Here is a 24,430-nt window from a genome sequence, read left to right on the forward strand (position 1 = left end):
CCATCAGGGTGCAGTGCTCCTCTATGATGGAAGCACGTTGCAGTGCTTCCTCTAGAGCATTCGACACCTCCAGATTAGTGGAGGTCGCCACTGGACCTGATGCTCCCCCCTCCTTCATAGGGGGATGTTCACCTAATCCCGAAGCCGTATGGGTCTCCGGAATAAGGTCTGGCTGGAGCCCGGATTTATGGGGGTCCCCACCATTGGTTGTCATAGGGGTTGCCTCCGCTATGTCTTCAAAAACCGAGGTATTAACCTCGGGCGCCTTCTCAACATCCTCGTCCGCCCCTCCGCGGCCAGGAGAGGCCCTTTGGGATAACACCTTTGTGCCATCCACGGCGATAGGCGAGGGGGCTCGCGACGGCGTCTTGCTCTCTGCCATCTCGGGCGGCGGAGAGTTTCCCTCCGATAACGGAGTGTTCGGGAGTTTGTGTGGAGGGCTGAATGGCATAGATCAAAATGGTTTACATAATGGAAAGGGGAAAATCGACGGTAGACAGTAAGTGCCTGAAATACTTACGATTCGGCCAGGGGCGTCGCCCTGGGAGGCCTTTTGGGGACTAGTTCTATGTTTGATTCCAAACTGTCCTGGAGGATCACCTTCCCCCTTTTGGGTGCCTCCCCCTTTGGGTCTTCGGAGGCCGCCCTCTTCTTCTTCCTCCGCTTACTAGGGGAATTACATGCCTCCTCCTCCTCCTCCTCATTTTCTTCTTCTTCTTCCTCATCTCCCTCGTGGGATGAGAGGGCCTCTATCTCTCCGGACACGGTGTCCGAAGGACCCTTGTGGTGGGGGCCGCCCTTGGCCTCCTTGCCCTTCATCTTCTTGGCCTTTTCTCCAGCCTGGGACCAGCATCTCCATTAGTTGGGAGTTGGCTAGATTCTCCGGCAGCGCCACCGGACAGCTGATCCATTCTGCCTTCACCGTCCAGCCCTATGTGCAAAGAGGATAATGTAAATCTTCATCATCATCCAAAGCGTTAGCCAAATAAGTCTTTGGAGGGGTTGTGCTTACCACCGAGGCCGGGTTCTCGCTGTCAAGTCTGATATCTTCTGTCTTCATCAGCCAACTTGTTGGGCCTTGAAAAGCTGCTTCCATATGTCTTCGTGCATGGTGCAAAAGAAGCGCTACAAGGTCCGAGGTTCTTCCGGATTGTACTCCCACATGGGGGAGGCCCGGAGTTGGTAGGGAAGGGCATGGCGGAAGAGCATCACCTGGATCACGTTTGTGAGACCAGTATTTTTGCCCAACACACTGGTGATGTGCTTTTGCAACATCATCACCTCTGGCTGTGACCCCTAGTCAAGGCCGTTGGCGGTCCATGAGGTGAGTATCATAGGGGGTCCGGATCCGAAATCAGGTGTGGCCGCCCACTTAGCGTCGCGGGGTTCGGTGATGTAAAACCACTACTGTTGCCACACCTTGACTGTCTCCATGAAAGCGCCCTTTGGCCAGACGGCGTTGGGAAGCTTGCTTACCATGGCTCTGCTGCAGTTTGTGTGCTGCCCATCGACCACCTTTGGCTTCAGATTGAAGACCTTGAGCCATAAGCCTAAGTGTGGGGGGATGCGGAGGAAAGCCTCGCACATGACGATGAACGCCGATATGTGGAGGAAAGAATTCGGGGCTAGATCATGGAAATCTAGCCCGTAATAGAACATGAGGCCCCGGACGAAGGATGGAGGGGGAACCCTAGCCCACGGAGGAAGTGGGGAATAAATACAACCCTTTCACCGGGTTCCGGAGTGGGGATAGCTTGATCCCTAGCAGGGAGTCTATGCGCTATATCCGTGGATAGATAGCCTGCACCCCGGAGCTCCTTGATGTCCCTCTCAGTGATGGAGGAGGCCTCCCACTTGCCCTTGGAACCGGATCCAGACATGTCTGGGGAGGTTGGTGGCGGTGGAAAAGATTGGAGTTTGGGCACTGGAGCTTGAAGATGGGAAGACATGAGCTAGAGGAAGGCGTGGGAGAAAAAGAAGGAATCTTTATCCTCTTATATAGGCGATGAAATGACAAACACCCCCCTCAAGCCTTAAAACTCAACAGTTCCCAAAGAGATAGTGCAAATGGCACGGTTGGATTACCCAAAACTGTATTGACGAGGATCCCATAATGGCGGGCATGATCTCTATTTTGACAAGACGTGCCAATGGAGGCTATGCCTCGAAACGCGAAGCGGGAGGTGTGAAAACGGTTCAAAATGTTAAAGAGCCAGATATGATGTTTCGCAGAAAAGGTTGTCAGTGAAGGGACACTGTTTTATTTCGATATCTTGCCTTCGTGGCTAAGGATTGTAACAATTATACAGATCCGGATAAAGTTCCTTTGTCCAGGGGACTATTTTAAAGTATTCAGGAGGAGGAACCTGCCTTGCAATGCCGAAGATAACCCGCATGCCGAACACATTGTCATCGAAGACTGGTTCATGGGCTATTGAGGGAGTCCTGGATTAAGGGGTCCTCGGGTGTCCCGGTTATTCGATATGGGCCCAACTTATGGGCCATGAAGATACAAGCAGAAGACTTTCCCCCGTGTCCGGATAGGACTCCACTATGCGTGGATGGCAAGATTGGTGTCCGGATATGTTACTTCCTGCCCCCATAAACCGACTCTGTACAACCCTAGGTCCCTCGGGTGTATATATAAATCGGACAATTTAGTCCGTAGAGGCTATAAGAATTCTCATAGGCTAGACAGCTAGGGTTTAGCCATTACGATCTCGAGGTAGATCAACTCTTGTAACCACTATACTCATCAAATACAATCAAGCAGAACGTAGGGTTTTACCTCCATTAAGAGGGCCCGAACATGGGTAAACATTGTGTCCCCTTGTCCCTTGTTACCCTCGATCCTCAGACGCATAGTTCAGGACCCCGTACCCGAGATCGGCCGGTTTTGACACCGACACGCCCTCCGTCCTTGTGGATGCCTTGTGGCTTCCCTGAAGTGCACTCCAAGTCCTCTAGATGTCTTCTGGTCCAAGAAAAATCATCGTGAAAGTTTCATTCTGTTGGACTCCGTTTGGTATTCCTTTTCTGCGAAACTCTAAAACAATGCAAAAACATGAACTGGCACTGGGCTCTAGGTTAATAGGTTAGTCCCAAAAATAATATAAAATAGCATAATAATGCATATAAAACATCCAAAACAAATAATATAATAGCATGGAACAATCAAAAGTTATAGATACGTTGGAGACGTATCAAGCATCCCCAAGCTTAATTCCCGCTCGTCCTCGAGTAGGTAAATGATAAAAAAAGAATTTTTGAAGTGGAATGCTACCTAACATATTTATCCATGTAGTTTTATCTATTGTGGCATGAATGTTCAGATCCGTATGATTCAAAACAAAAGTTTAATATTGACATACAAACAATACTACTTCAAGCATACTAACAAGGTAATTATGTCTTGTCAAAATAACATGGACAAAGAAAGCTTATCCCTATAAAATCATATAGTCTAGCTATGCTCCATCGTCATCACACAAAATATTTACATCATGCACAACCCCGATGACAAGCCAAGCAATTGTTTCATACTTTTGATGTTCTCAAACTTTTTCAACTTTCACACAATACATGAGCGTGAGCCATGGACATAACACTATAGGTGGAATAGATGGTGGTTGTGGAGAAGACAAAAAGAAGGAGATAGTCTTACATCAACTAGGCGTATTAACGGGCTATGGAGATGCCCATTAATAGATATCAATGTGAGTGAGTAGGGATTGCCATGCAACGGATGCACTAGAGCTATAAGTTTATGAAATCTCAAAAAGAAACTAAGTGGGTGTGCATCCAACTTGCTTGCTCATGAAGACCTAGGGCAATTTGAGGAAGCCTATCATTGGAATATACAAGCCAAGTTCTTATAACGAAAAATTCCCACTAGTATATGAAAGTGACAATATAGGAGACTCTCTATCATGAAGATCATGGTGCTACTTTGAAGCACAAGTGTGGTAAAAGGATAGTAGCATTGCCACTTCTCTCTTTTCTCTTATTTTTTTATTTGGGACTTCTCTCATTTTTTGGCCTCTTTTTTTTAGTCCAGAGTCTCATCCCTACTTGTGGGGGAATCATAGTCTCCATCATCCTTTCCTCACATGGGACATTGCTCTAATAATGAAGATCATCACACTTTTATTTACTTACAACTCAAGAATTACAACTCGATACTTAGAACAAAATATGACTCTATGTGGATGCCTCCGGCGGTGTACCGGGATGTGCTATGAATTAATAGTGACATGTATGAAATAATTATGAATGGTGGCTTTGCCACAAATACGATGTCAACTACATGATCATGCATAGCAATATGACAATGATGGAGCGTGTCATAATAAACGGAACGGTGGAAAGTTGCATGACAATATATCTCGGAATGGCTATGGAAATGCCATAATAGGTAGGTATGGTGGCTGTTTTGAGGAAGGTATATAGTGGGTGTATGGTACCGGCAAAAGTTGTGTGGCACAAGAGAGGCTGGCAATGGTGGAAGGATGAGAGTGCGTATAATCTATGGACTCAACATTAGTCATAAAGAACTCATATACTTATTGCAAAAATCTATTAGTTATCAAAACGAAGTACTACATGCATTCTCCTAGGGGGATAGATTGGTAGGAAAAGACCATTACTCGTCCCCAACCGCCACTCACAAGGAAGACAATCAATAAATAAATCATGCTCTGACTTCATCACATAACAGTTCACCATACGTGCATGCTACTGTCGGATTTCTGGTTCCGGCAGACCCTTGAGGTTCGAACACTGGGGTGCGCGCGGAGATTTCGCCTTCTACCTACCTGCACCCCTCCGCCTCGCTAAGATCTAAGCTATGTAAATAACAACACAAGAGACATAGGGTTTATACTGGTTTGGGCCACCGTTGTGTTGTAATACCCTACTCCAGTGTGTGGTGTGGTGGATTGCCTCTTGGGCTGATGATGATGAGCAATACAAGGAAGAACAGCCTCGCGAGGGTCTGTTCTTGGCTTGGGGGATGAACTGCTAGGAGGAGTTCAGTCGCCCTTCTCTCTCTCTCTGTGTGATGCTACTCGATCCGATCCAAGCTTGTTTCTCTCTTGGCTTCTAGATTCTCCCTTCTTGATTGCCCCCTACCCTGGGGCTGGCTAGTCCTATTTATAGGCAAAGGCCCTAGGCCTCTTCCCAAATATTGAGCGGGAAGGACGCCAACAATTGGCCGTTTTGAAGGGGAACATCTGGTACACTTATCCTGACTAAAGTTGGTCCTCGCCTGCCAAAGGCTCTGGTGGTGACACTGGCTTGGGCTCCACAATGACTTCCTCCCTGCCGTTGGACTGGTCTTGGTCTCGTTGCACCGAAACGGGTGCCTTTGCTTGATGCTCTCGCCTGCGCTTGCTCCCTTTGCACCAAAGAGGAAAGGAGGACACTGCGCGGCTGGCGCCCGCCTGGCGCCTTTGGTCGTCATGGCTTGCGTCACGGGCACCTCGTGAGGTACCCCGCCTTGATCTCTCCGCCTCCTCGAGAGCCAGCCTGATGAGGCCGTGCCTGAGGAAGTTCCGTGTCGTCCGCCCCGCGAGGCTTGGCCCCTCGCGAGGGTCTTGGGTCTGTGTTGATGAAGATGGGCCGTGCTGGGCCCCCTTTTGAGCCATGCCGCAGGCCGCAGGCAGGAGTGTCTGGGGACCCCCGTTCCCAGAACGCCGATAGCTATAGGAATCACAAACTTTAACACAAGTATTTCTCAAATTCACAACTACTCACTAGCATGACTCTAAAATCACCATCTTCATATCTCAAAACGATCATAAGGAATCAAACTTCTCATTGTATTCAATGCACTTTATATGAAAGTTTTTATTATATCCCTCTTGGATGCCTATCATATTAGGACTAAATTTATAACCAAAGCAAATTACCATGTTGTTTAGAGACACTCAAAATAATATAAGTGAAGCACGAGAGTTCATATATTTCTATAAAATAAAACCACCGTCGTGCTCTAAAATATATAAGTCAAGCACATAGAGAAATGTTGCCTAGATCAAAAGATATAAGTGAAGCACAAAGAGTATTCTAATAAATCACGATTCAAGCATGTCTCTCAAAAGGTGTGTATAGCAAGGATTATTGTGGAAAACTAAAAAGCAAAGACTCAAATTATACAAGACACTCCAAGCAAAACACATATCATGTGGTGAATAAAAATATAGCCTCAAGTAAAGTTACCGATAGACGAAGACAAAAGAGGGGATGCCTTTCGGGGCATCCCCAAGCTTAGGCTCTTACCACTCCTTATTCCATAGTCCATAAAATCCTTACCCAAAACTCGAAAACTTCACAACACAAAATTCAACAGAAAATCTCATAAGCTCCGTTAGTATAAGAAAATAAATCACCACTTTTAGTACTGTTGTGAACTCATTCTTTATTTAATTTGGTGTAATATCTACTGTATTCCAACTTCTCCATGGTTCATACCCCCTATACTAGCCATAGATTCATCAAAATAAGCAAACAACACATAGAAAACAGAATCTGTCAAAAACAGAACAGTCTACAACAATCTGGATATTTTGAATACTTTTGTAACTCCAATTTTTTTTGAAAATTTAGGACGACCTAAGAAATTTGTTTCTTAATATTTTGCAAAAATAATCAATATTTTATCACAGTCATACTAAAAACGATAATTGTTTTCCTGAGCACAAAAGTTTCTGTTTTTCAGCAAGATCAAATCAACTATCATCGTAAGCTGTCCCAAAGGTCTTACTTGGCACAAACACTAATTAAAACATAAAACCACATCTAACTAGAGGCTAGATGAAATATTTATTGCAAAACAGAAAGGAAATATATTGGGTTGTCTCCCGACAAGCGCTTTTATTTAAAGCCTTTTAGCTAGGCGTTGATAATTTTAATGATGCTCACATGAAAGATAGCAATTGAAACACAAAGAGAGCATCATAAAACATGTGACTATAAGTTTAAGTCTAACATGCTTCCTATGCATAGGGATTTCATAAGTATACAAATTATCAAGACAAGAAAAAACCACCATATGCAAGGAAAAAGAAAGAGACAAAAGCAATCTCAACATAACGAGAGGTAATTTTGTAACATGAAAATTTATACAACCATATTTTCCTCTATAATAATAATTACATGTAGGATCAAAATCAAATCCAACAATATAAGTATCACATAAAATTTTCTCTTCATCATCCACATGTATGCAAAGTTGACACTCTTCCGAAATTGTGGGATTATAATAAAATAAAGTCATGACCTCTCCGAACCCACTTTTATCAAAAACTTCATAAGATTGAACATTATCCAAATATGTGGGATCTAAAGTTGACACTCTTCCAAACCCACTTTCAGTATTATTGCAAACATTATTATCAATCTCATATTCATCATGGGGCTTAAATAAATTTTCAAGATTATAAGAAGAATCACCCCAATCATGATCATTGCAACAAGTAGTGGTCATAGAAACACTAGTATCCCCAAGCATAGGGTTTTGCATATCATTAACACAATTGACATCAATAGAATTTATAGTAAAACCATTGCAACGTGCTTTTTATTCAAGAAGCTATCATGAATCAGTTCATAAATTTCTTCATCACAATTTTAGATTCACAAATCTCAAGGAAAACTTCATAAAGATAATCTAGTGCACTCAAATCACTAGCAATTGGTTCATCATGATTGGATCTCTTAACAAGATTAGCAAGGGGATGAGGATCCATATCAATAGATTTTTAGCAAGCGAAGATGCAAGCACATAGAAGGCACATGGCAACACAAGCAAACATAGCAAATGAGCAAAAAGGCATACGAAAAGAAGGGTGAAGAAAAAGGAAAATCTTTTTGAAAATTGTTTTAGAGGTGGGGGAGAGGAAAATGAGAGGCAAATGAGAAATAATGTAATGCGAGAGATGAGAGTTTATGATGGGTACTTGGTATGTCTTGACTTGGCGTAGATCACCCCGACAACGGCGCCATAAATTCTTCCTGCTACTTCTCGAGCTTGCGTTGGTTTTTCCCTTGAAGAGGAAAGGGTGATGCAGCAAATAAAGTAAGTATTTCCCTCAGCTTTTCAGAACCAAGGTATCAATCCAGTAGGAGACAACGCTCAAGTCACCGAATACCTGCACAAACAAACACCAAGTTGCACCCAACACGATAAGGGGTTGTCAATCCCTTCACGGTTATTTGCAAAGTCAGATCTGATAGAGCTGGATAAACGGTAAAAGTAATATTTTGGGTATTTTTGGTTTATGAAATGGAAAGTAAAAGATTGAAAAACAAGTAAATAGGAAACCAGAATTGTAGATCGGAAACTTATATGATGGAAAATAGACACGGGGGCCATAGGTTCCACTAGAGGCTTCTCTCAAGATATAAAGTATTATGGTGGGTGAACAAATTACTGCCGAGCAATTGATAGAAAAGCGCATAATTATGACGATATCTAAGGCAATGATTATGAATATAGGCATCACGTCCGTATCAAGTAGACCGACTCTTGCCTGCATTTACTACTATTACTCCAAACATCGACCGACTCCTGCCTGCATCTAGAGTATTAAGTTCATAGGAATAGAGTAACGCTTTAAGCAAGATGACATGAGGTAGCAGGATAAACTCAAGCAATATGATGAAAACCCCATATTGTTATCCTCGATGGAAACAATACAATACGTGTCGGTTCCCCTTCTTTCACTGGGATCGAGCACCGCAAGATTGAACCCAAAGCTAAGCACTTCTCCCATTGCAAGGAACACCAATCTAGTTGGCCAAACCTTATCGATAGTTCGAAGAGACTTGCAAAGATATCAAATCATGCATATAAGAATTCAGATGAGATTCAAATAATATTCATAGATAAGCTGATCATAAATCCACAATTCATCGGTTCTCGGCAAACACACCGCAAAAGAGTATTACATCGGATAGATCTCCAAGAACATCGAGGAGAACATGGTATTGAGAATCAAAGAGAGAGATGAAGACATCTAGCTACTAGCTATGGACCCGTAGGTCTGAGGCAAACTACTCATGCTTCATCGAAGAGGCAATGGTGTTGATGTAGAAGCCCTCCGTGATCGAATCCCCCTCCGGCAGGATGCCGGAAAAGGCCCTAGATGGGATCTCATGGGTACAGATGGTTTCGGCAGTGGAAAAGTGTTTTTGTGGCTCCCCTGGTAGGTTTTGGAATATTTGAGAATATATAGGCAGAAGAAATAGGTTGGTGGAGTCATGAGGGGCCCACAAGGGTGGGGGCGCGCCCTACCCCCTGGGCGCGCCCTTTGTCCTTGTGGACGCCTTGTGGCTTCCCTGACATGCACTCCAAGTCCTCTTGATGTCTTTTGGTCCAAGAAGAAAAATCATTGCGAAAGTTTCATTCCGTTTGGACTCCGTTTGGTATTCCTTTTCAGCGAAACTCTAAAACATGGAAAAAACAGGAACTGGCACTGGGCTCTAGGTTAATAGTTTAGTCCCAAAAATAATATAAAATAGCATAATAATGCATATAAAACATCCAAAAAAGAAAATATAATAGCATGGAACAATAAAAAATTATAGATACATTAGAGATGTATCAGTGTCCACCATGTATACATCGTAAGTAGAAGTAGCCATCCAACGCCCAGTGGTGGGTGGGTTTTGACCTGGTTCGGCCTTGACATCATCGTCCATGTCGTCGATGTCTTCTGAGGCGTAGTCTAGCATGTCAGTTAAGTCCTCGACAGTGGCTATTAAGTGGGTGATGGGTGGGCCGTAAAATTCCCTACTCATAGCCCCCAGCTCAAGTTGGGCGTAGTCCGGAGGTGATACATCCATGATGGCAAGAGATCACATTAGGTCCAGTGTATTATTTAAGAGCGAAAGCTGGACATGCATATGAGGATTTGCGGAGCTAGGGTTATTAATAACCACTTGACCGAGCCCGATAGAGGCAGACCTCGAGAGATCTGAGTCACGACCAGAAGCGAATCCGGCTTCCCGATGACGGGGAGAGCCCCGTTTGAGTCCAGGTCCATCGACATCATGATCGCATTTGGGTCTTTGGCTGGAAGCTCCTTGATGGGAGAGAGTTCGGTGGGGTTCACCCTCCCGTCTTCGGACAGAGCGGTCCGCCCTGGATCTAAGGCCAGGGTGGGTATGAGAGTCGACCCCTGAATGGGATTTAATGATGGATCTGAAGGGCCTTCTTCGTATGGTTGGGGAGCGGTAGCCGAGGCCCTGAACCCCTCGAATGTCAAATCTCCTCGGATATTGGCGATGTGGTTCAAACTTCCAAACCTGATCTGGTGACCAGGGGCGTAGCTATCGACCTGCTCAAGGTGACCGGTCGAGTTGGCACGTAGCACCAAGCCGCCAAACACAAAGAGGTGACCAGGGAGAAAGGTTTCCGCGGAAGCAGCATTGTCGTTGATGACAAGGTGAGCCATCGATCCTTCTGTCGACAACACAATGGAACTCTCAATGAAAGCACCACTGTCAGTGTCAAAACTGGCAGATCTCAGGTAGGGGGTCCCAAGCTGTGTATCTGAGGATCGATGGTAACAAAGGACGCAAGGGACACAATGTTTTACCCAGGTTCGGGCCCTCTTAGAGGAGGTAAAACCCTACGTCCTGCTTGATTATATTCGATGTGTATAAGGGTTACAAGAGTTGATCTACCTCGAGATTGTAATGGCTAAACCCTAGTTGTCTAGCCTATGATTGTTCTGATGGCCTCTACGGACTAACTCCTCTGGTTTATATACACACCGGAGGGGCCTAGGGTTGTACAGAGTCGGTTTGCAAAGGAAAGAAAGTACACCCGGACACAAAACTTGCCATCCACGCATATGGGAGTCCTATCCGGACATGGGGGATAGTCTTCTGCTTTATTTTCACAGCCCATCAGTCTAGCCCATATCGAATAATACGGACACCCGAGGACCCCCTAATCTAGGACTCCCTCACACCCTATGGGTCGTTTTGCTTCAACACGATGCCCTTTAGATTAAAAAATGTCAGCGCCGCTTACCAACGCATGATTCAAACACGCCTGAAAAACACATCGGGAAGACCGTTGAGGCCTATGCTGACGATGTGGTGGTCAAACAAACAAGTCGGACAGTTGGTGGACAACCTTCAAGATACATTCACCAGCTTACGGGTATATCAAGTCAAGCTTAATCCAGAGAAATGAGTCTTCGGAGTCCCAGCTGGCAAACTACTCGGCTTCATCATGTCCAACCGAGGAATTAGAGACAACCCAGCCAAAATTCGAGCCCTGGACCATTTGGAGGTCCCAACAAAGCTCAAACATGTAAAAAAAAGTTAGCGAGCTATGTGGCGGCTCATGGAGTCATGGACTAAGGGGTCCTCGGGGCGACGAACCACTGTACATGGGCTAGACTGGAAGATCCGTACTATGACAGGAGATCTATGGAGCCGTGGAGTGCCCTCCAAGTTAAGAAGGCATAAGATATCTTTTATTCCTTATTGTAATCTACCATCGGTAATCCTAGCCCTATCGGTGTTTGTATAAACCGAGGGTTGTAGTCATTAGGGGCAGAGCTATCTTCATCCCCTGTAGCCTAGGGTTAGCTCATAATGATATCGAGGTAGATCTACTCTATAAACCACGTTATAAAATCAATACAATCAAGCAGGACGTAGGGTTTTACCTCTTTGAGAGGGCCCGAACCTAGGTAAACATTGTGTTCGTCGTCCCATGTTACCCATCGATCCTAGATCCACAGCTTGGGACCCCCTACCATGAGGTCTGCCGGTTTTGACACCAACATTGGTGCTTTCATTGAGAGTTCCACCATTGGATCACTGGAGGAATCAATGGCTCAACCGATCGTTAGAGATCTTTCCCACGCAGAGGGCTCTCCCACCCCTGGTCATCTCCTCATGTTCGGCAGCATACTATTACGCACCTATGGCACTGGTCGCCTCGACTAGATCGAAGGCTCCGCTCTTGTAAAGGGACTCACTGGCCCGAGGGCATCAACCCTAAGGCCAACTAACTTGCAAGGATCAAAGCACTGGTACTCATTGGTGCTATACAAACGGTTTTTAACCCCGTTCCGCGATGACATTTGGAACTGTCGCCTAGTGAGTGACGGCGATAGGGGGGGTCCATCCCACACGACCCAGAAACCGTCGGGGATATGCCCTCCTAGCACACACATGCTCGGAAAAATGAGGTCGTGTGCGACCGGCGAGCGCTCACATACGATAATACGTACAGTAGAGCTAAAAAATACAATTGTACAGGCGAAATTGTTTCCGGTTTCAAGTACATCCCACACATTCAGTCCCTGCTAAATGTTTTCGTTCGTATGTACATCCCACACAGTCGCTCCAAGCAAAACATTTCCATTCACAAGTACATCACACACAATTTTCCCCGTTAAATCGTTTGTGATTGCATTGCCATTGCACCCGATATTAAAAAAATTATCATTTTTGTTATTGAATGCATCACACACGGTGCATAGAAGAAACTGTGTGGCAAAGGTTGTCCATCACACACAGTTTTTATGTGGTAAACATTTGTGCAAGGTGGTCTAACACACACAATTTTCAAGAGAAGGTCGTGTGTGATTGTTCATTAACCCAACACGGTTTATTCCTAGAAACCGTGTGCGTTTCCTAAGGTCATCGCCCATGATATTTTCTCAATAACGGTTTGTAGTAGCAAAACCCAATTAGCAGGCTAATTTCCCTATTATAAATAATCCCTTTATTAATCTAATTGGCATTCATATTAAGCACATAATATATTTCATTTCCATATTAAGGAAGCAGGATTTGATAATTGAAATACATCAGAGTACAACATGATATAACTTCAGCACTCAGCTACCCCATTACACAACTGCACCAGCACCAAGTTTCACATGCAACATGTAGAACCTTTCGAAATTAGCATCATAGATGGTATATAGACAGATGCATCTCATCTGGAAAACTGCTAAAGCGGAAGGCGAATATTGAGCCTTCATTCATGTTGAAGGTCTTTGCAACTTTAGGCCAGTGCCTGTCGATGACTGACCGTCAATCCTTCATCCTCTTCAGAAACACTTCAATATTGAACCGTGGGTGTTGTATGAAAACCTTCCTCGCCTCCTGACCATAGAGGTGGTTTGAGAGGTAATCATCAGTGAACTGCTTTGGAAAGGCCTGAAAACAAGGATGTGCATAAATATCTTCTCTATATTGGAAATGGGGCAAAGGAATAAAAAGGCAAGGTATAATAGTTAGTACCATCTTGTAGTGAACCGATGTCTTCTTCATTGTGCAGACAAATATCTTGTTTTTTGTCGCTAATTTTTTTATCCTAACAATCTTTTTGAGTTTCTTGACTTGATTGATATTCATGGACAACTCATTTCCCCATATGCAAAAAGGGTCGAACAGTGGGTCAAAACCTCTGACAACAGGACCTACATGTGCAAGACCAAATTGTTTAAAACCTAAATATTAGAATGGTTCCTTCAATTGCACAATAATGTGCTATTAGAGAACGAACCATGCATGTGCTAACCTCGATTGTAAACCTCAGTGCTTCCCATTGTTTCCCTGCAACACATATAAGGTAATTACTCATCAGGTTAAGTAAGGGTTCGCATGCTATCAGTAAAATATGTTGATGAAAAATAAGCACATTGCAGATTCATCAGATTAATTCAAGCCACATGGAAAACCCATTTATCCAAACAAAGCATGATTAAGATCTAGGAAATATAGCACTTGTATATGTTTCTCATGTATTAAGTGCAGCCAAATTCAATTTATTCCTCACATGCACAACAATACAAAACTCTACCCACGACAATTGGAAATCGCATTGCAGAATTGAACCAAGCAGTTAACTAAACACCACAACAAATGAACCAAACATTAACTGAGCACTGATACGTCTCCAACGTATCTATAATCTTTGATTGTTCCATGCTGTTATATTATCAATCTTGGATGTTTTATAATCATTTTATATCATTTTTTGTACTAACCTATTGACATAGTGCCAAGTACTAGTTGTTGTTTTCTGCATGTTTTTTGCATCGCAAGAAATCAATACCAAACGGAGTCCAAATGCAATGAAACTTTATAGAGATATTTTTATGGACCAGAAGACACCCAATGGGCCAAGGCTGCGCCTAGGGGGTGCTCCGAGGGGAGCACAACCCACCAGGGCGCACCAGGAGGCCCAGGCGCACCCTGGTGGGTTTGTGCCCACCTCAGGTGCCCCTGGACCGCCTCTTTTCTCTATAAATACCCCAATCTTCCATAAACCCTAGGGGAGTCGACGGAAATCAATTCCAGCCGCCGCAGAGTCCAGAACCACCAGATCCAATCTAGACACCATCACGGAGGGGTTCACCACTTCCATTGGTGCCTCTCCGATGATGCGTGAGTAGTTCTTTGTAGACCTTCGGGTTCATAGTTAGTAGCTAGATGGCTTCCTCTCTCTCTCTTGATTCTCAATACATTGGTCTCTTACAGATCTATATGATGTAACTCTTTGCGGTGTGTTTCTTGGGATCGGATGAACTTTGAGTTCATGATCAGATATATCTTTTTATATCCATGAAAATTATTTGAGTTTCTTTGATCTCTTATATGCATGATTGCTTATAGCATCATATTTCTTCTCTGATATTTGGGTTCGATCTTACGGTGCTTGATCCTAGTGACAGAAGGGGAACCGACACGTATGTATCGTTGCTACTAAGGATAAAACGATGGGGTCTATCTCTACATAGATAGATCTTGTCTACATCATGTCATCATTCTTATTGCATTACTCCGTTTCTCCATGAACTTAATACACTAGATGCATGCTGGATAGCGGTTGATGTGTGGAGTAATAGTAGTAGATGCAGGCAGGAGTCGGTCTACTAATCTTGGACGTGATGCCTATTTAATGATCATTGCCTAGATACCGTCATGATTATTTGAAGTTCTATCAATTGCCCAACAATAATTTGTTTACCAACCGTTTGCTATTTTTCTCAAGAGAAGCCACTACTGAAACCTATGGCCCCCGGGTCTCTTTCTCATATTATTTGCCTTTGCGATCTACTTTTCCTTTGCTTTTATTTTCAGATCTATTAAACCAAAAATACAAAAATACCTTGCTGCATTTTATTCTTATTTATTTCATTTGGCGTTCGGTCTATCAATCTACTACAATTTTATTCATGTTCGTTTGCCTATCTTGGGGCACCGCTACCCGAAAGGGATTGACAACCCCTTTTACACGTCGGGTTGCGAGTATTTGTTATTTGTGTGCAGGTGCTGTTTATGTTGTGTTGCTTGGTTCTCCTACTGGTTCGATAACCTTGGTATCATAACTGAGAGAAATACCTACCGCCGCGGTGCTGCATCATCCCTTCCTCTTCGGGGAAATACTGACGTAGTTTCAAACCGCCAACAAAAGGAATTTATGGCGCTGTTGCCGGGGAGGATCAAGTCAAGATAGTCTCCCATCAACTTGCCAATTTCTGGCACCGTTGCCAGGGAGGATCTTCAACATATACCCGGTTCCTAATCCACAAATATCATCTCCTCGCAATTTACATTATTTGCCATTTGCCTCTCGTTTTCCTCTCCCCAATTCACAAAATTGCCGTTTTTATTCGCCCCTCTTTTTTGTTCGCCGTTCCCTTACCGGATCTGTTTTTGAGTGCAATCTTGTTTGCTTTTATTATCATCATGGATAGTTCTTCCTTTATTGCTTGCACTCCCAGGAACAAAGTTCTCAACTTTAAACAAAGGGGAGGAGAAAATTTAAAAGATGCTTGGTATAGAATTTGCAATGCTCATAATAGATCTATTCGAAAGCAATCTACCGCCATTCTTATTCATTGTTTTTATGTTGGCATCGCCACTTGGTATAGATTCATCCTTGATACGATTACCAGTGGAAATTTCTTGATGTGTCGCTCTCTTGATGCCTTTTAATGCTATGGGAAATTTAGTAGGCTCACCACCCCTTATGATTAATGAAACAACTTTGACTCTTGGGCATGTCATGGAAAGATTAGATGCTACTGAAAAGAAAATGCTTACTGAAGAGAATATTAAAAATTTGGATAAAAAGATGCATAATTTTGCTACTAAGATTGGGTCAAAAGTGGGAGAAGTTTTTAAGTTGTTACACAAAAAGGGGACCGTAATTCATGAAAGAATTGAAGAAAGTCTGTCTCGGATTGATAAACTAGAAGAAATCTTTAGTAATTTGAGCACGGCTTTTGCTTCCGCTAAAAATATTGAAAAAACTACCGTAAAGATTGGCAAGACTACTCAAGTTACTAAGAATAAGGGTGCAACTTCTAGTAATAGTAAAGAGGATCTTAATATGATTAGCATCCACCCGGATTTTGTTGAAGTTATAAGAGATCCCTTTGGCAAGAATGAATTCTTTAAAATTGTTCCTAGGAGTATTGTTGTTGAAAATCTTTATAATAAATATTTGAAGAATTCTAAGTGTTGGATTGAAGAGTTGAACAAGGATGAAAAAGTTAGATCCTTACTTTATGCGTAGCCCCTGTTCAAGAATTCATCCGATTAACCAGTTAACTTGCCGAATAATCCCTACTCATAGGTCCCCGAGTAGCCAATAACCCGATAAATCGTCCGATTAATTTATTAAATGGACTATTAACTTGCCGATTAGCCTATTAATCCCCTACTCACCAACCGACCGAGAAGCTACTAGTTAACAATTTCCTCAACAATGTGCGTAGCTAAGGGCGTAAAACTATAGCGCTTGTTGGGACGCAACCCAATGAATAAAATTTATTTTTACTTTTTTCTTTATGTTCTTAGAGTTTGCAAAATTATGATACTGATATGATTGTGTTTTCTGTGTTTTAATTACTGTTTTTCTAAGTAAAGCCTTTAGGCTCTTATTGGGTGATAGTTGTTTGATCTTACTAAAAAAAATAGAAACTTTTCCGCTCCCAAAAATAATTTTCATTTTTAACCAGAGAGCGATAAAATACCAATTCCTTTTACAGTAGATTAACATACATATTTCACAGGACTCCCTAATTTTTCATAGTTTTTGGTGTTACAGAAGTATTCCAAATATCCAGATTGCTACAGACTGTTCTGTTTTTGACAGATTCTGTTTTCTTTGCGTTGTGTGCTTGTTTTGATGGCTCTATAGTTTTATTTGATGAGTTTTTGCCAAACAAAAGTTGGACTACAGTAGATATAATGCAAGAACAAAATAAGAATTGATTTTTAACAATACTTGTAGTAGTGATTTGTTTTCTTATAGTAACGGATCTCACGAAGGCTTTTGTTGTGTTTTGTGTGATTGAAGTTTTCAAGTTTTGGGTTATCTTACGATGGATGAAGGAATAAGGAGTAAGAAGAGACTAAGCTTGGGGATGACCCGGCATCCCAAGCTATTATCCAAAAGAGAGCAAGCAACTAAACTTAGGGATGCCCTGAGTGGCATCCCCTCTTTATTCTAACGACCATCGGTATTTTACTCGAAGCTATATTTTTATTCGTCACATACTATGTGTTTTGCTTGGAGCGTATTGTATGATATGAGTCTTTGCTTGTTTTATTCTGTGTTTTAAGTCTTGATTCCTTGCTGGACACACCTATTTGAGAGAGCCAAAATTATTTCATGACTTGTTATAATTTCTCTCTATGCTTCACTTATTTTTTATGAGCTATGGACTTGCTCTAGTGCTTCACTTATATATTTTTGAGCATGGTGTGCTTTAGTATTTTTGAAGAAAATGCTCTCTTGCTCCACTTAAATTTATTTGAGGGTTATTAAAATTTTCAATAAATTCTCTTTTGCTTCACTTAAATTAATTTGAGAGAAAGAAATATTATGCTCATGATCTTCACTTATATTTGTTTGAGCTTATCAAAAGCAACACATGAAAATTAGTCCCAAAGTGATAGATATCCAAGAAGGATATAATAAAAACTTTCATGAAGATCATTGGACAAAATAAACTTGATACTTAATAGTTTTGAGATATGATGATGTGATATGTGAGTCATGTTGATGAGTAATTATGCTTTAGTAAGAATATTGGTGTTAAGGTTTGTGATTCCCTATGCAAGAACGAAAGTCAATAATTACGCAATGAAATTATATCCTACTTGTGGTGCATTATTCGATGTTAATTATGCTTAATGCTCGCTGATGAGATTATTCGTTTCTTGGTTGGTCGCTTCTCAATCTTTTGCTAGCCTTCATCTTGCACTAAGTATGATCACTACTTGTGCATCCAAAAACCTTTAAACCAGTCTTGCCACATGAGTCCACTATATCTACCTATATGCGGTATTCTTTTGTCGTTCTAAGCAAATTTGTATATGCCATCTCTAATTTTAAAAATAAACTTCTCTTTTATGTGTTCGTACCGCTCACAGAGCGGTGAGGGGCGGCTAATATTTTCCATGTTAGATGTGTTATTCTCATGATGAGTGTTTATTCACTTGTCATTGCACGAGAGTAAGGCAAAGGTATTAGGGATGCCCACTCCCTAAATGAAAAATGAATTTACTTATGTTTTCAAATAATAAATTCCTTGGAAAGTGTTGGTATGGAACGCACGCGTGGATACGGTTAGCCATGGAAAGTGAAAGTATGGTTGAAAAAGGAATAAACTTTATTTTCTGTTTGGGAACCGCCTATGATATATCTAGCATGGAAAGTGTTGGGAACTCTAAGTTGTTTTCATTGGGGGGAAGGACACACCTCCCAAAATGTTTTTATCTCTAAGTTTTTTGCTTTGAGCTCTGGCACCTCTACAAATCCCTATTTCCCTCTGCGAATGGCCTTCCTTTTACTTTATGCAATTTTTATTTTGAATTTGAGTATCCATCTTCTCTTATAAAAGCACCAACTAGGAGGCACTATGATCATACTTGAGCATTGGGTGTAGTTAATATGCGAGTGTGTTTCATGAATGGATCAATGATTGAACATGATGGGCCAGGGATGGCTTATTTTAGCGTTGATATTTCGAAAGACATGGTTGCTTGTTGATATGCTTGAGTATTTAAGTTATCATGTCAAAACTAGACTATTGCTTTGAACAATATAAAAGTCCAAATGTCCATGCTATAAATAAAAGAATATGATATGACATGTTAGGCGGCATTCCACATCAAAACTTCTGTTTTTATCACTTACCTACTCGAGGATGAGCAGGAGTTAAGCTTGGGGGTGCTGATACGTCTCCAACATATCTATAATTTTTGATTGTTCCATTCTGTTATATTATCAATCTTGGATGTTTTATAATCATTTTATAGTCATTTTATATCATTTTTTGATACTAATCTATTGACATAGTGCCAAGTGCCAGTTGTTGTTTTGTGCATGTTTTTTATATCACAGGAAATTAATACCAAACGGAGTCCAAATGCAACGGAACTTTATGGAGATTTTTTTTATGGACCAGAAGACACCCAATGGGCCAAGGCAGTGCCTGGGGCTGCTCCAATGGGAGCACAACCCACCAGGGTGCGCCAGGAGGCCCAGGCACGCCCTGGTGGGTTGTGCCCACCTCGGGTGCCCCCGGACCGCATCTTTGCTCTATAAATACCCCAATATTCCATAAACCCTAGGGGAGTCGAAAAAAATCAATTCCAGCCACCGCAGAGTCCAGAACCACCAGATCCAATCTAGACACCATCGTGGAGGGCTTCACCACTTCCACTGGTGCCTCTCCAATGACGCGTGAGTAGTTCTTTTTAGACCTCCGGGTCCGTAGTTAGTAGCTAGGTGGCTTCCTCTCTCTCTCTCTCTCGATTGATTCTCAATACAATGGTCTCTTGGAGATCCATATGATGTAATTCTTTTTGCGGTGTGTTTGTTGGGATCAGATGAACTTTGAGTTTATGATCAGATCTATCTTTTTATATCCATGAAAATTATTTGAGTTTCTTTGATCTCTTATATGCATGACTGCTTATAGCCTCAAATTTCTTCTCCGATATTTGGGTTTTGTTTGGCCAACTTGATCTATTTATCTTGCAATGGGAAGAGGTGCTTTGTAGTGGGTTCGATCTTATGGTGCTTGATAATAGTGACAGAAGGGGAACCGACACGTATGTATAGTTGCTACTAAGGATAAAACGATGGGGTCTATCTCTACATAGATAGATCTTGTCTACATCATGTCATCATTCTTATTGCATTACTCCATTTCTCCATGAACTTAATACACTAGATGCATGCTGGATAGCTATCGATGTGTTGAGTAATAGTAGTAGATGTAGGCTGGAATCGGTCTACTAATCTTGGATGTGATGCCTATGTAATGATCATTGCCTGGATATCGTCATGATTATTTGAAGTTCTATCAATTTCCCAACAGTAATTTGTTTACCCACCGTTTGCTATTTTTCTCGACAGAAGCCACTAGTGAAACCTACGGCCCCCAGGTCTATTTCTCATATTATTTGCCTTTGCAATCTACTTTTCCTTTGCTTTTATTTTTAGATCTACTAACCCAAAATACAAAAATACCTTGTCGTGTTTTATTCTTATTATTTTATTTGGCGTTTGATCTATCAATCTACTACAATTTTATTCATGTCTATTTGCCTATCTTGGGACGCCGCTACCCGAAAGGGATTGAACAACCCCTTTTACACGTGGGGTTGCGAGTATTTGTTATTTGTGTGCAGGTGTTGTTTACATTTTGTTGCTTGGTTCTCATACTGGTTCGATAACCTTGGTCTCATAACCGAGGGAAATACCTACCGTCGTTGTGCTGCATCATCCCTTCCTCTTTGGGGAAATACCGACGTAGCTTCAAGCTGCCATCAAAAGGAATTTTTGGCGCCGTTGCCGGGGAGGATCAAGTCAAGACAGTCTCTCGTCAACTTGGCAAGCACCACATTGCACAATATAACATACTTCTAACACTACCAAAAAAAACTTCCATGATGATACGTGTTTGTCACAGTAGGTAATGTTTTCTGTCATGCATGTACATCCATGACAAATTTATGATAGAATCAAGATAGTCATACCTGTGCTGTCATAGAAGTGTTCCATAACATTACCAAAATTATCATCACGGAAGTGTCCACTTCCATGACGAAAATCACGCGTCATGGAAGTGCTATCGTCAAGGGTGAACAACACATGGCATCCACTGTAATGGGTTGCCGTTAAGCTATCGGGTCCAGTTTTGGATCCGATAACCCGTTAACAGCCTGGACCAATGAGGATTTTCCACGTGTAAATTTTTTATTGGTCGGAGGAAAACTTGTTGGCTCACCGTTGGGACAGATGTCATCCATTCATTGGACATGAGGCACCTATGATAGGTCGACATGTGGCATGGCCATACAGAGGCCCATTCTGGTGAAAAGGCCGGCCTGTTTGACTTGGTCAAAAGGTAACGGGCTAGCCCACAGAAAGCCTATTCCTATATAGCCCATTTACGACCCGCTAACTCACGGCCCATTACGGCCTATCGGAATTAAGCCCAGTAGCTTCATCTGGGCCGTCCAATATGATTCTAGCCCAATGTAACTTCCGGCCCATGTATGGCCCATGATGTCTTTCGGCCCATACGAGGCCATTTGTAACTCTTGGCCCATTAACGGCCCATAGTGAATCTGGCCTGCAATGAATAGTGTATTGCTTCATACCCACTAACGGCCCATTATTCCATTGGCCCATTTCCAACCTGTGTTATCTTTCGGCCTTCTGAGGGCCCATTTATTCTTCGGCTTATTTCCAGCATTCAGTTACTTACGGCCCGTTACTCGCCTTTTCTGCTTGTGGGCCAAATTCAGCCCTTGGTTACAATCGGCTCGTTTGTGGCCCGTTAATCCGTTGGGCCATTTTCATAGCGTCATCAAATATGGCCAATTAACGATGGCCCTTATTGTCGGCCCATGAATGGACAATTCCAAATCTAGCCCGTTTACAACCCATAATGCTGTTTGTTATTGGCCCATGTTTGGCCGATCATATAGCCCGTATAAGGCCAATTGATGCTACGGCTCGTATAAGGCCCATTGATGCTACGACCCGTATAAGGCCTATTGTTGCTACGACCCGTAGAAGGCCCATTGTTTCTACGGCACTTACAAGGCCCATTGTTTCTACGACCCGTAGGAGGCCCATGGTAACTACAACAAATATGTAGCCCATGGTTATTGTGTCCTAGTTTTAAAAAACAGGTTATTGCGGCCAAACCACGGAAAAAGAACTGCACTGACTACAAGCAAACAAATAAACAAGACAACAAGGAAATAAATAAGCAAGCAATTTACGCTAGGCTATCACGGCTATTACACATATTACATCCACTGGGCATCAAAGTTCGCCACTAGTGCAAATATAGGCAACAAAGCAGCATATCATATACACTGGTTGTCAAAGTTGGCGACCAGTACAGATAAACGCCGCAGCAAAACAAGTCCAGTACTGAAACCACTTTAGAAGATCTCAAGAAACAATATCATGGGTACCCATAATGCTGGTAAGATTCTTAGCAAGCTTATTAACTTCCTCTTGTTTGGCGCTTAAATCCTCCAGCGCTTGTTGTTGCACCAGAAAGTATGCATCTGAATTCCGCAGGGACTTCCTCCGTCCTTCAGCTTCCTGTCGCAGCACATCTGGTCGATGTCTTTCAACTTGAAGTTGAGACTCAAGAAGACAAACTGATTCAGGCAGCGAGTTCGAAGAGCTTGTGCCAGCAGTAGTGGTCAGTAACTCGAACACTACATCAAGACAGGACTTTTGGGTTCTCTCACTGTCGTCAAGATAGTTTTTATCAGATTTTTGGAGACCAACAGGGAAGTCTCACTATCTTGAACCTCTTCTGCATTACTTCCTTTACCATTGCATAACGGGGTACTGTTCTCCAATATTTTGTTCGTATTCTAAAAGAGAAACAAGCAGACACATCACAGGTTTACCATGTTGTATATGAAACTCATTTTGGTAAATCAGTTCAGTAGTAAAGTGGACAGGATAACAACATGGAACAAACATATAACTATGTACCATAGTCACTTTATGGTCTATATCATTCTAATTTTTGTTGCCAAATCAAGATAGTGACATAGTTCAAATAATATTTTCTCAAGACAAAGCAGAATAGACAAAATATAAGTGTGGGAAACTATAGAGCAATAACAACACTTGTAATGTGCATGACATGAAAACATAACTGCTTAGTCAATTGAAACTAAAATTAACAAAGAGCAAGTTACAACAGCAAACAAGTTAAAGAAACAGGTTTAAAACATACCTGTTGCGCCATTGGAGTTTAAATTCCATCCTTCAAATTTGAAAATAGTTGGTATGAGTAAATACAGTGATGTAAGAGCAAAGGAGTATGAACCATAGCTACAGAACCTGACCCGAGAACAATTCTTCTTCTCCTTTAAGCGTTGGGTTAGGATTCGGAGTGGTGGTCCTCATGATTTTGGCACTGCAGTTCCCTTACTAACTGATCGTGTTTGGGTGCTCTGTGGTGGAGACGGTGCTGTGTCAACTGGAACTGGGTTACTATCTGCTGGGGTTGGGGTTAGAAGGGGAGTAGCTAGTTCTCTGTCCAACTGGGTAGGGGTACAATCTGCGAGAATCTGGGTTATGTGTGGTGGGGCTGGTTCTTGGGCAAGTACAACCGTGGTTCTATCTGCATCAACTGGTAGCACTATCTTTTCTGAAGACCGTGTTGTTACTCCCTTAGATACTACCATCACCCTCTCCAATTCAAATGGCTGATAAACAAGAAAAGTAATTGAACGTACATACATTGTATGATAAGATAGGTGCAATGGATAGTGGGGAATAAAAAAGAGGGCATGAAATAATTCACATTTATGTTGTCTAACCAAACATGATAGCATGACACAATTTCACATATATGATGGCTAAGTAAACAGGATAACATGACACAATTTCACATTATGATGGCTAACCAAAAATGATGGAAAGACATAGTTCAAAATATGATGACTATGTAAACAGGATGACATGATATAACTATATAATGTGTTTATTAAATAGGTTGGCATGCCATAATTCACATACATGCCGCCTATGGAAACATGATAGCATGATATAATTCATGGATAGAATGACATAATTCAAAATATGATGACTATAAACACTAAACAGGATGAGACGATATAACTATATGATGTCTTTATTAAATGGGTTGCCATGCCATAATTCAGATACATGCTGTGTATGTAAACATGATGGCATGATATAATTCAAATATACGATTTATATAGTAAGCAAGTAAGCAGATGACAATCCATATATGATGTAAAAACTAAGCATTGCAAGACAACATGCATGCCATGGGTAATATAACCCTGCCAAGTTTGAGCATAGACCTCAGGGGGGAAATAGGACTAGTCATCAGTCTATGAATCCTCCTCT

The sequence above is a fragment of the Triticum urartu genome, chromosome 3 (assembly GCF_003073215.2).
Source record: "Triticum urartu cultivar G1812 chromosome 3, Tu2.1, whole genome shotgun sequence".
Lineage (NCBI taxonomy): Eukaryota > Viridiplantae > Streptophyta > Magnoliopsida > Poales > Poaceae > Triticum > Triticum urartu.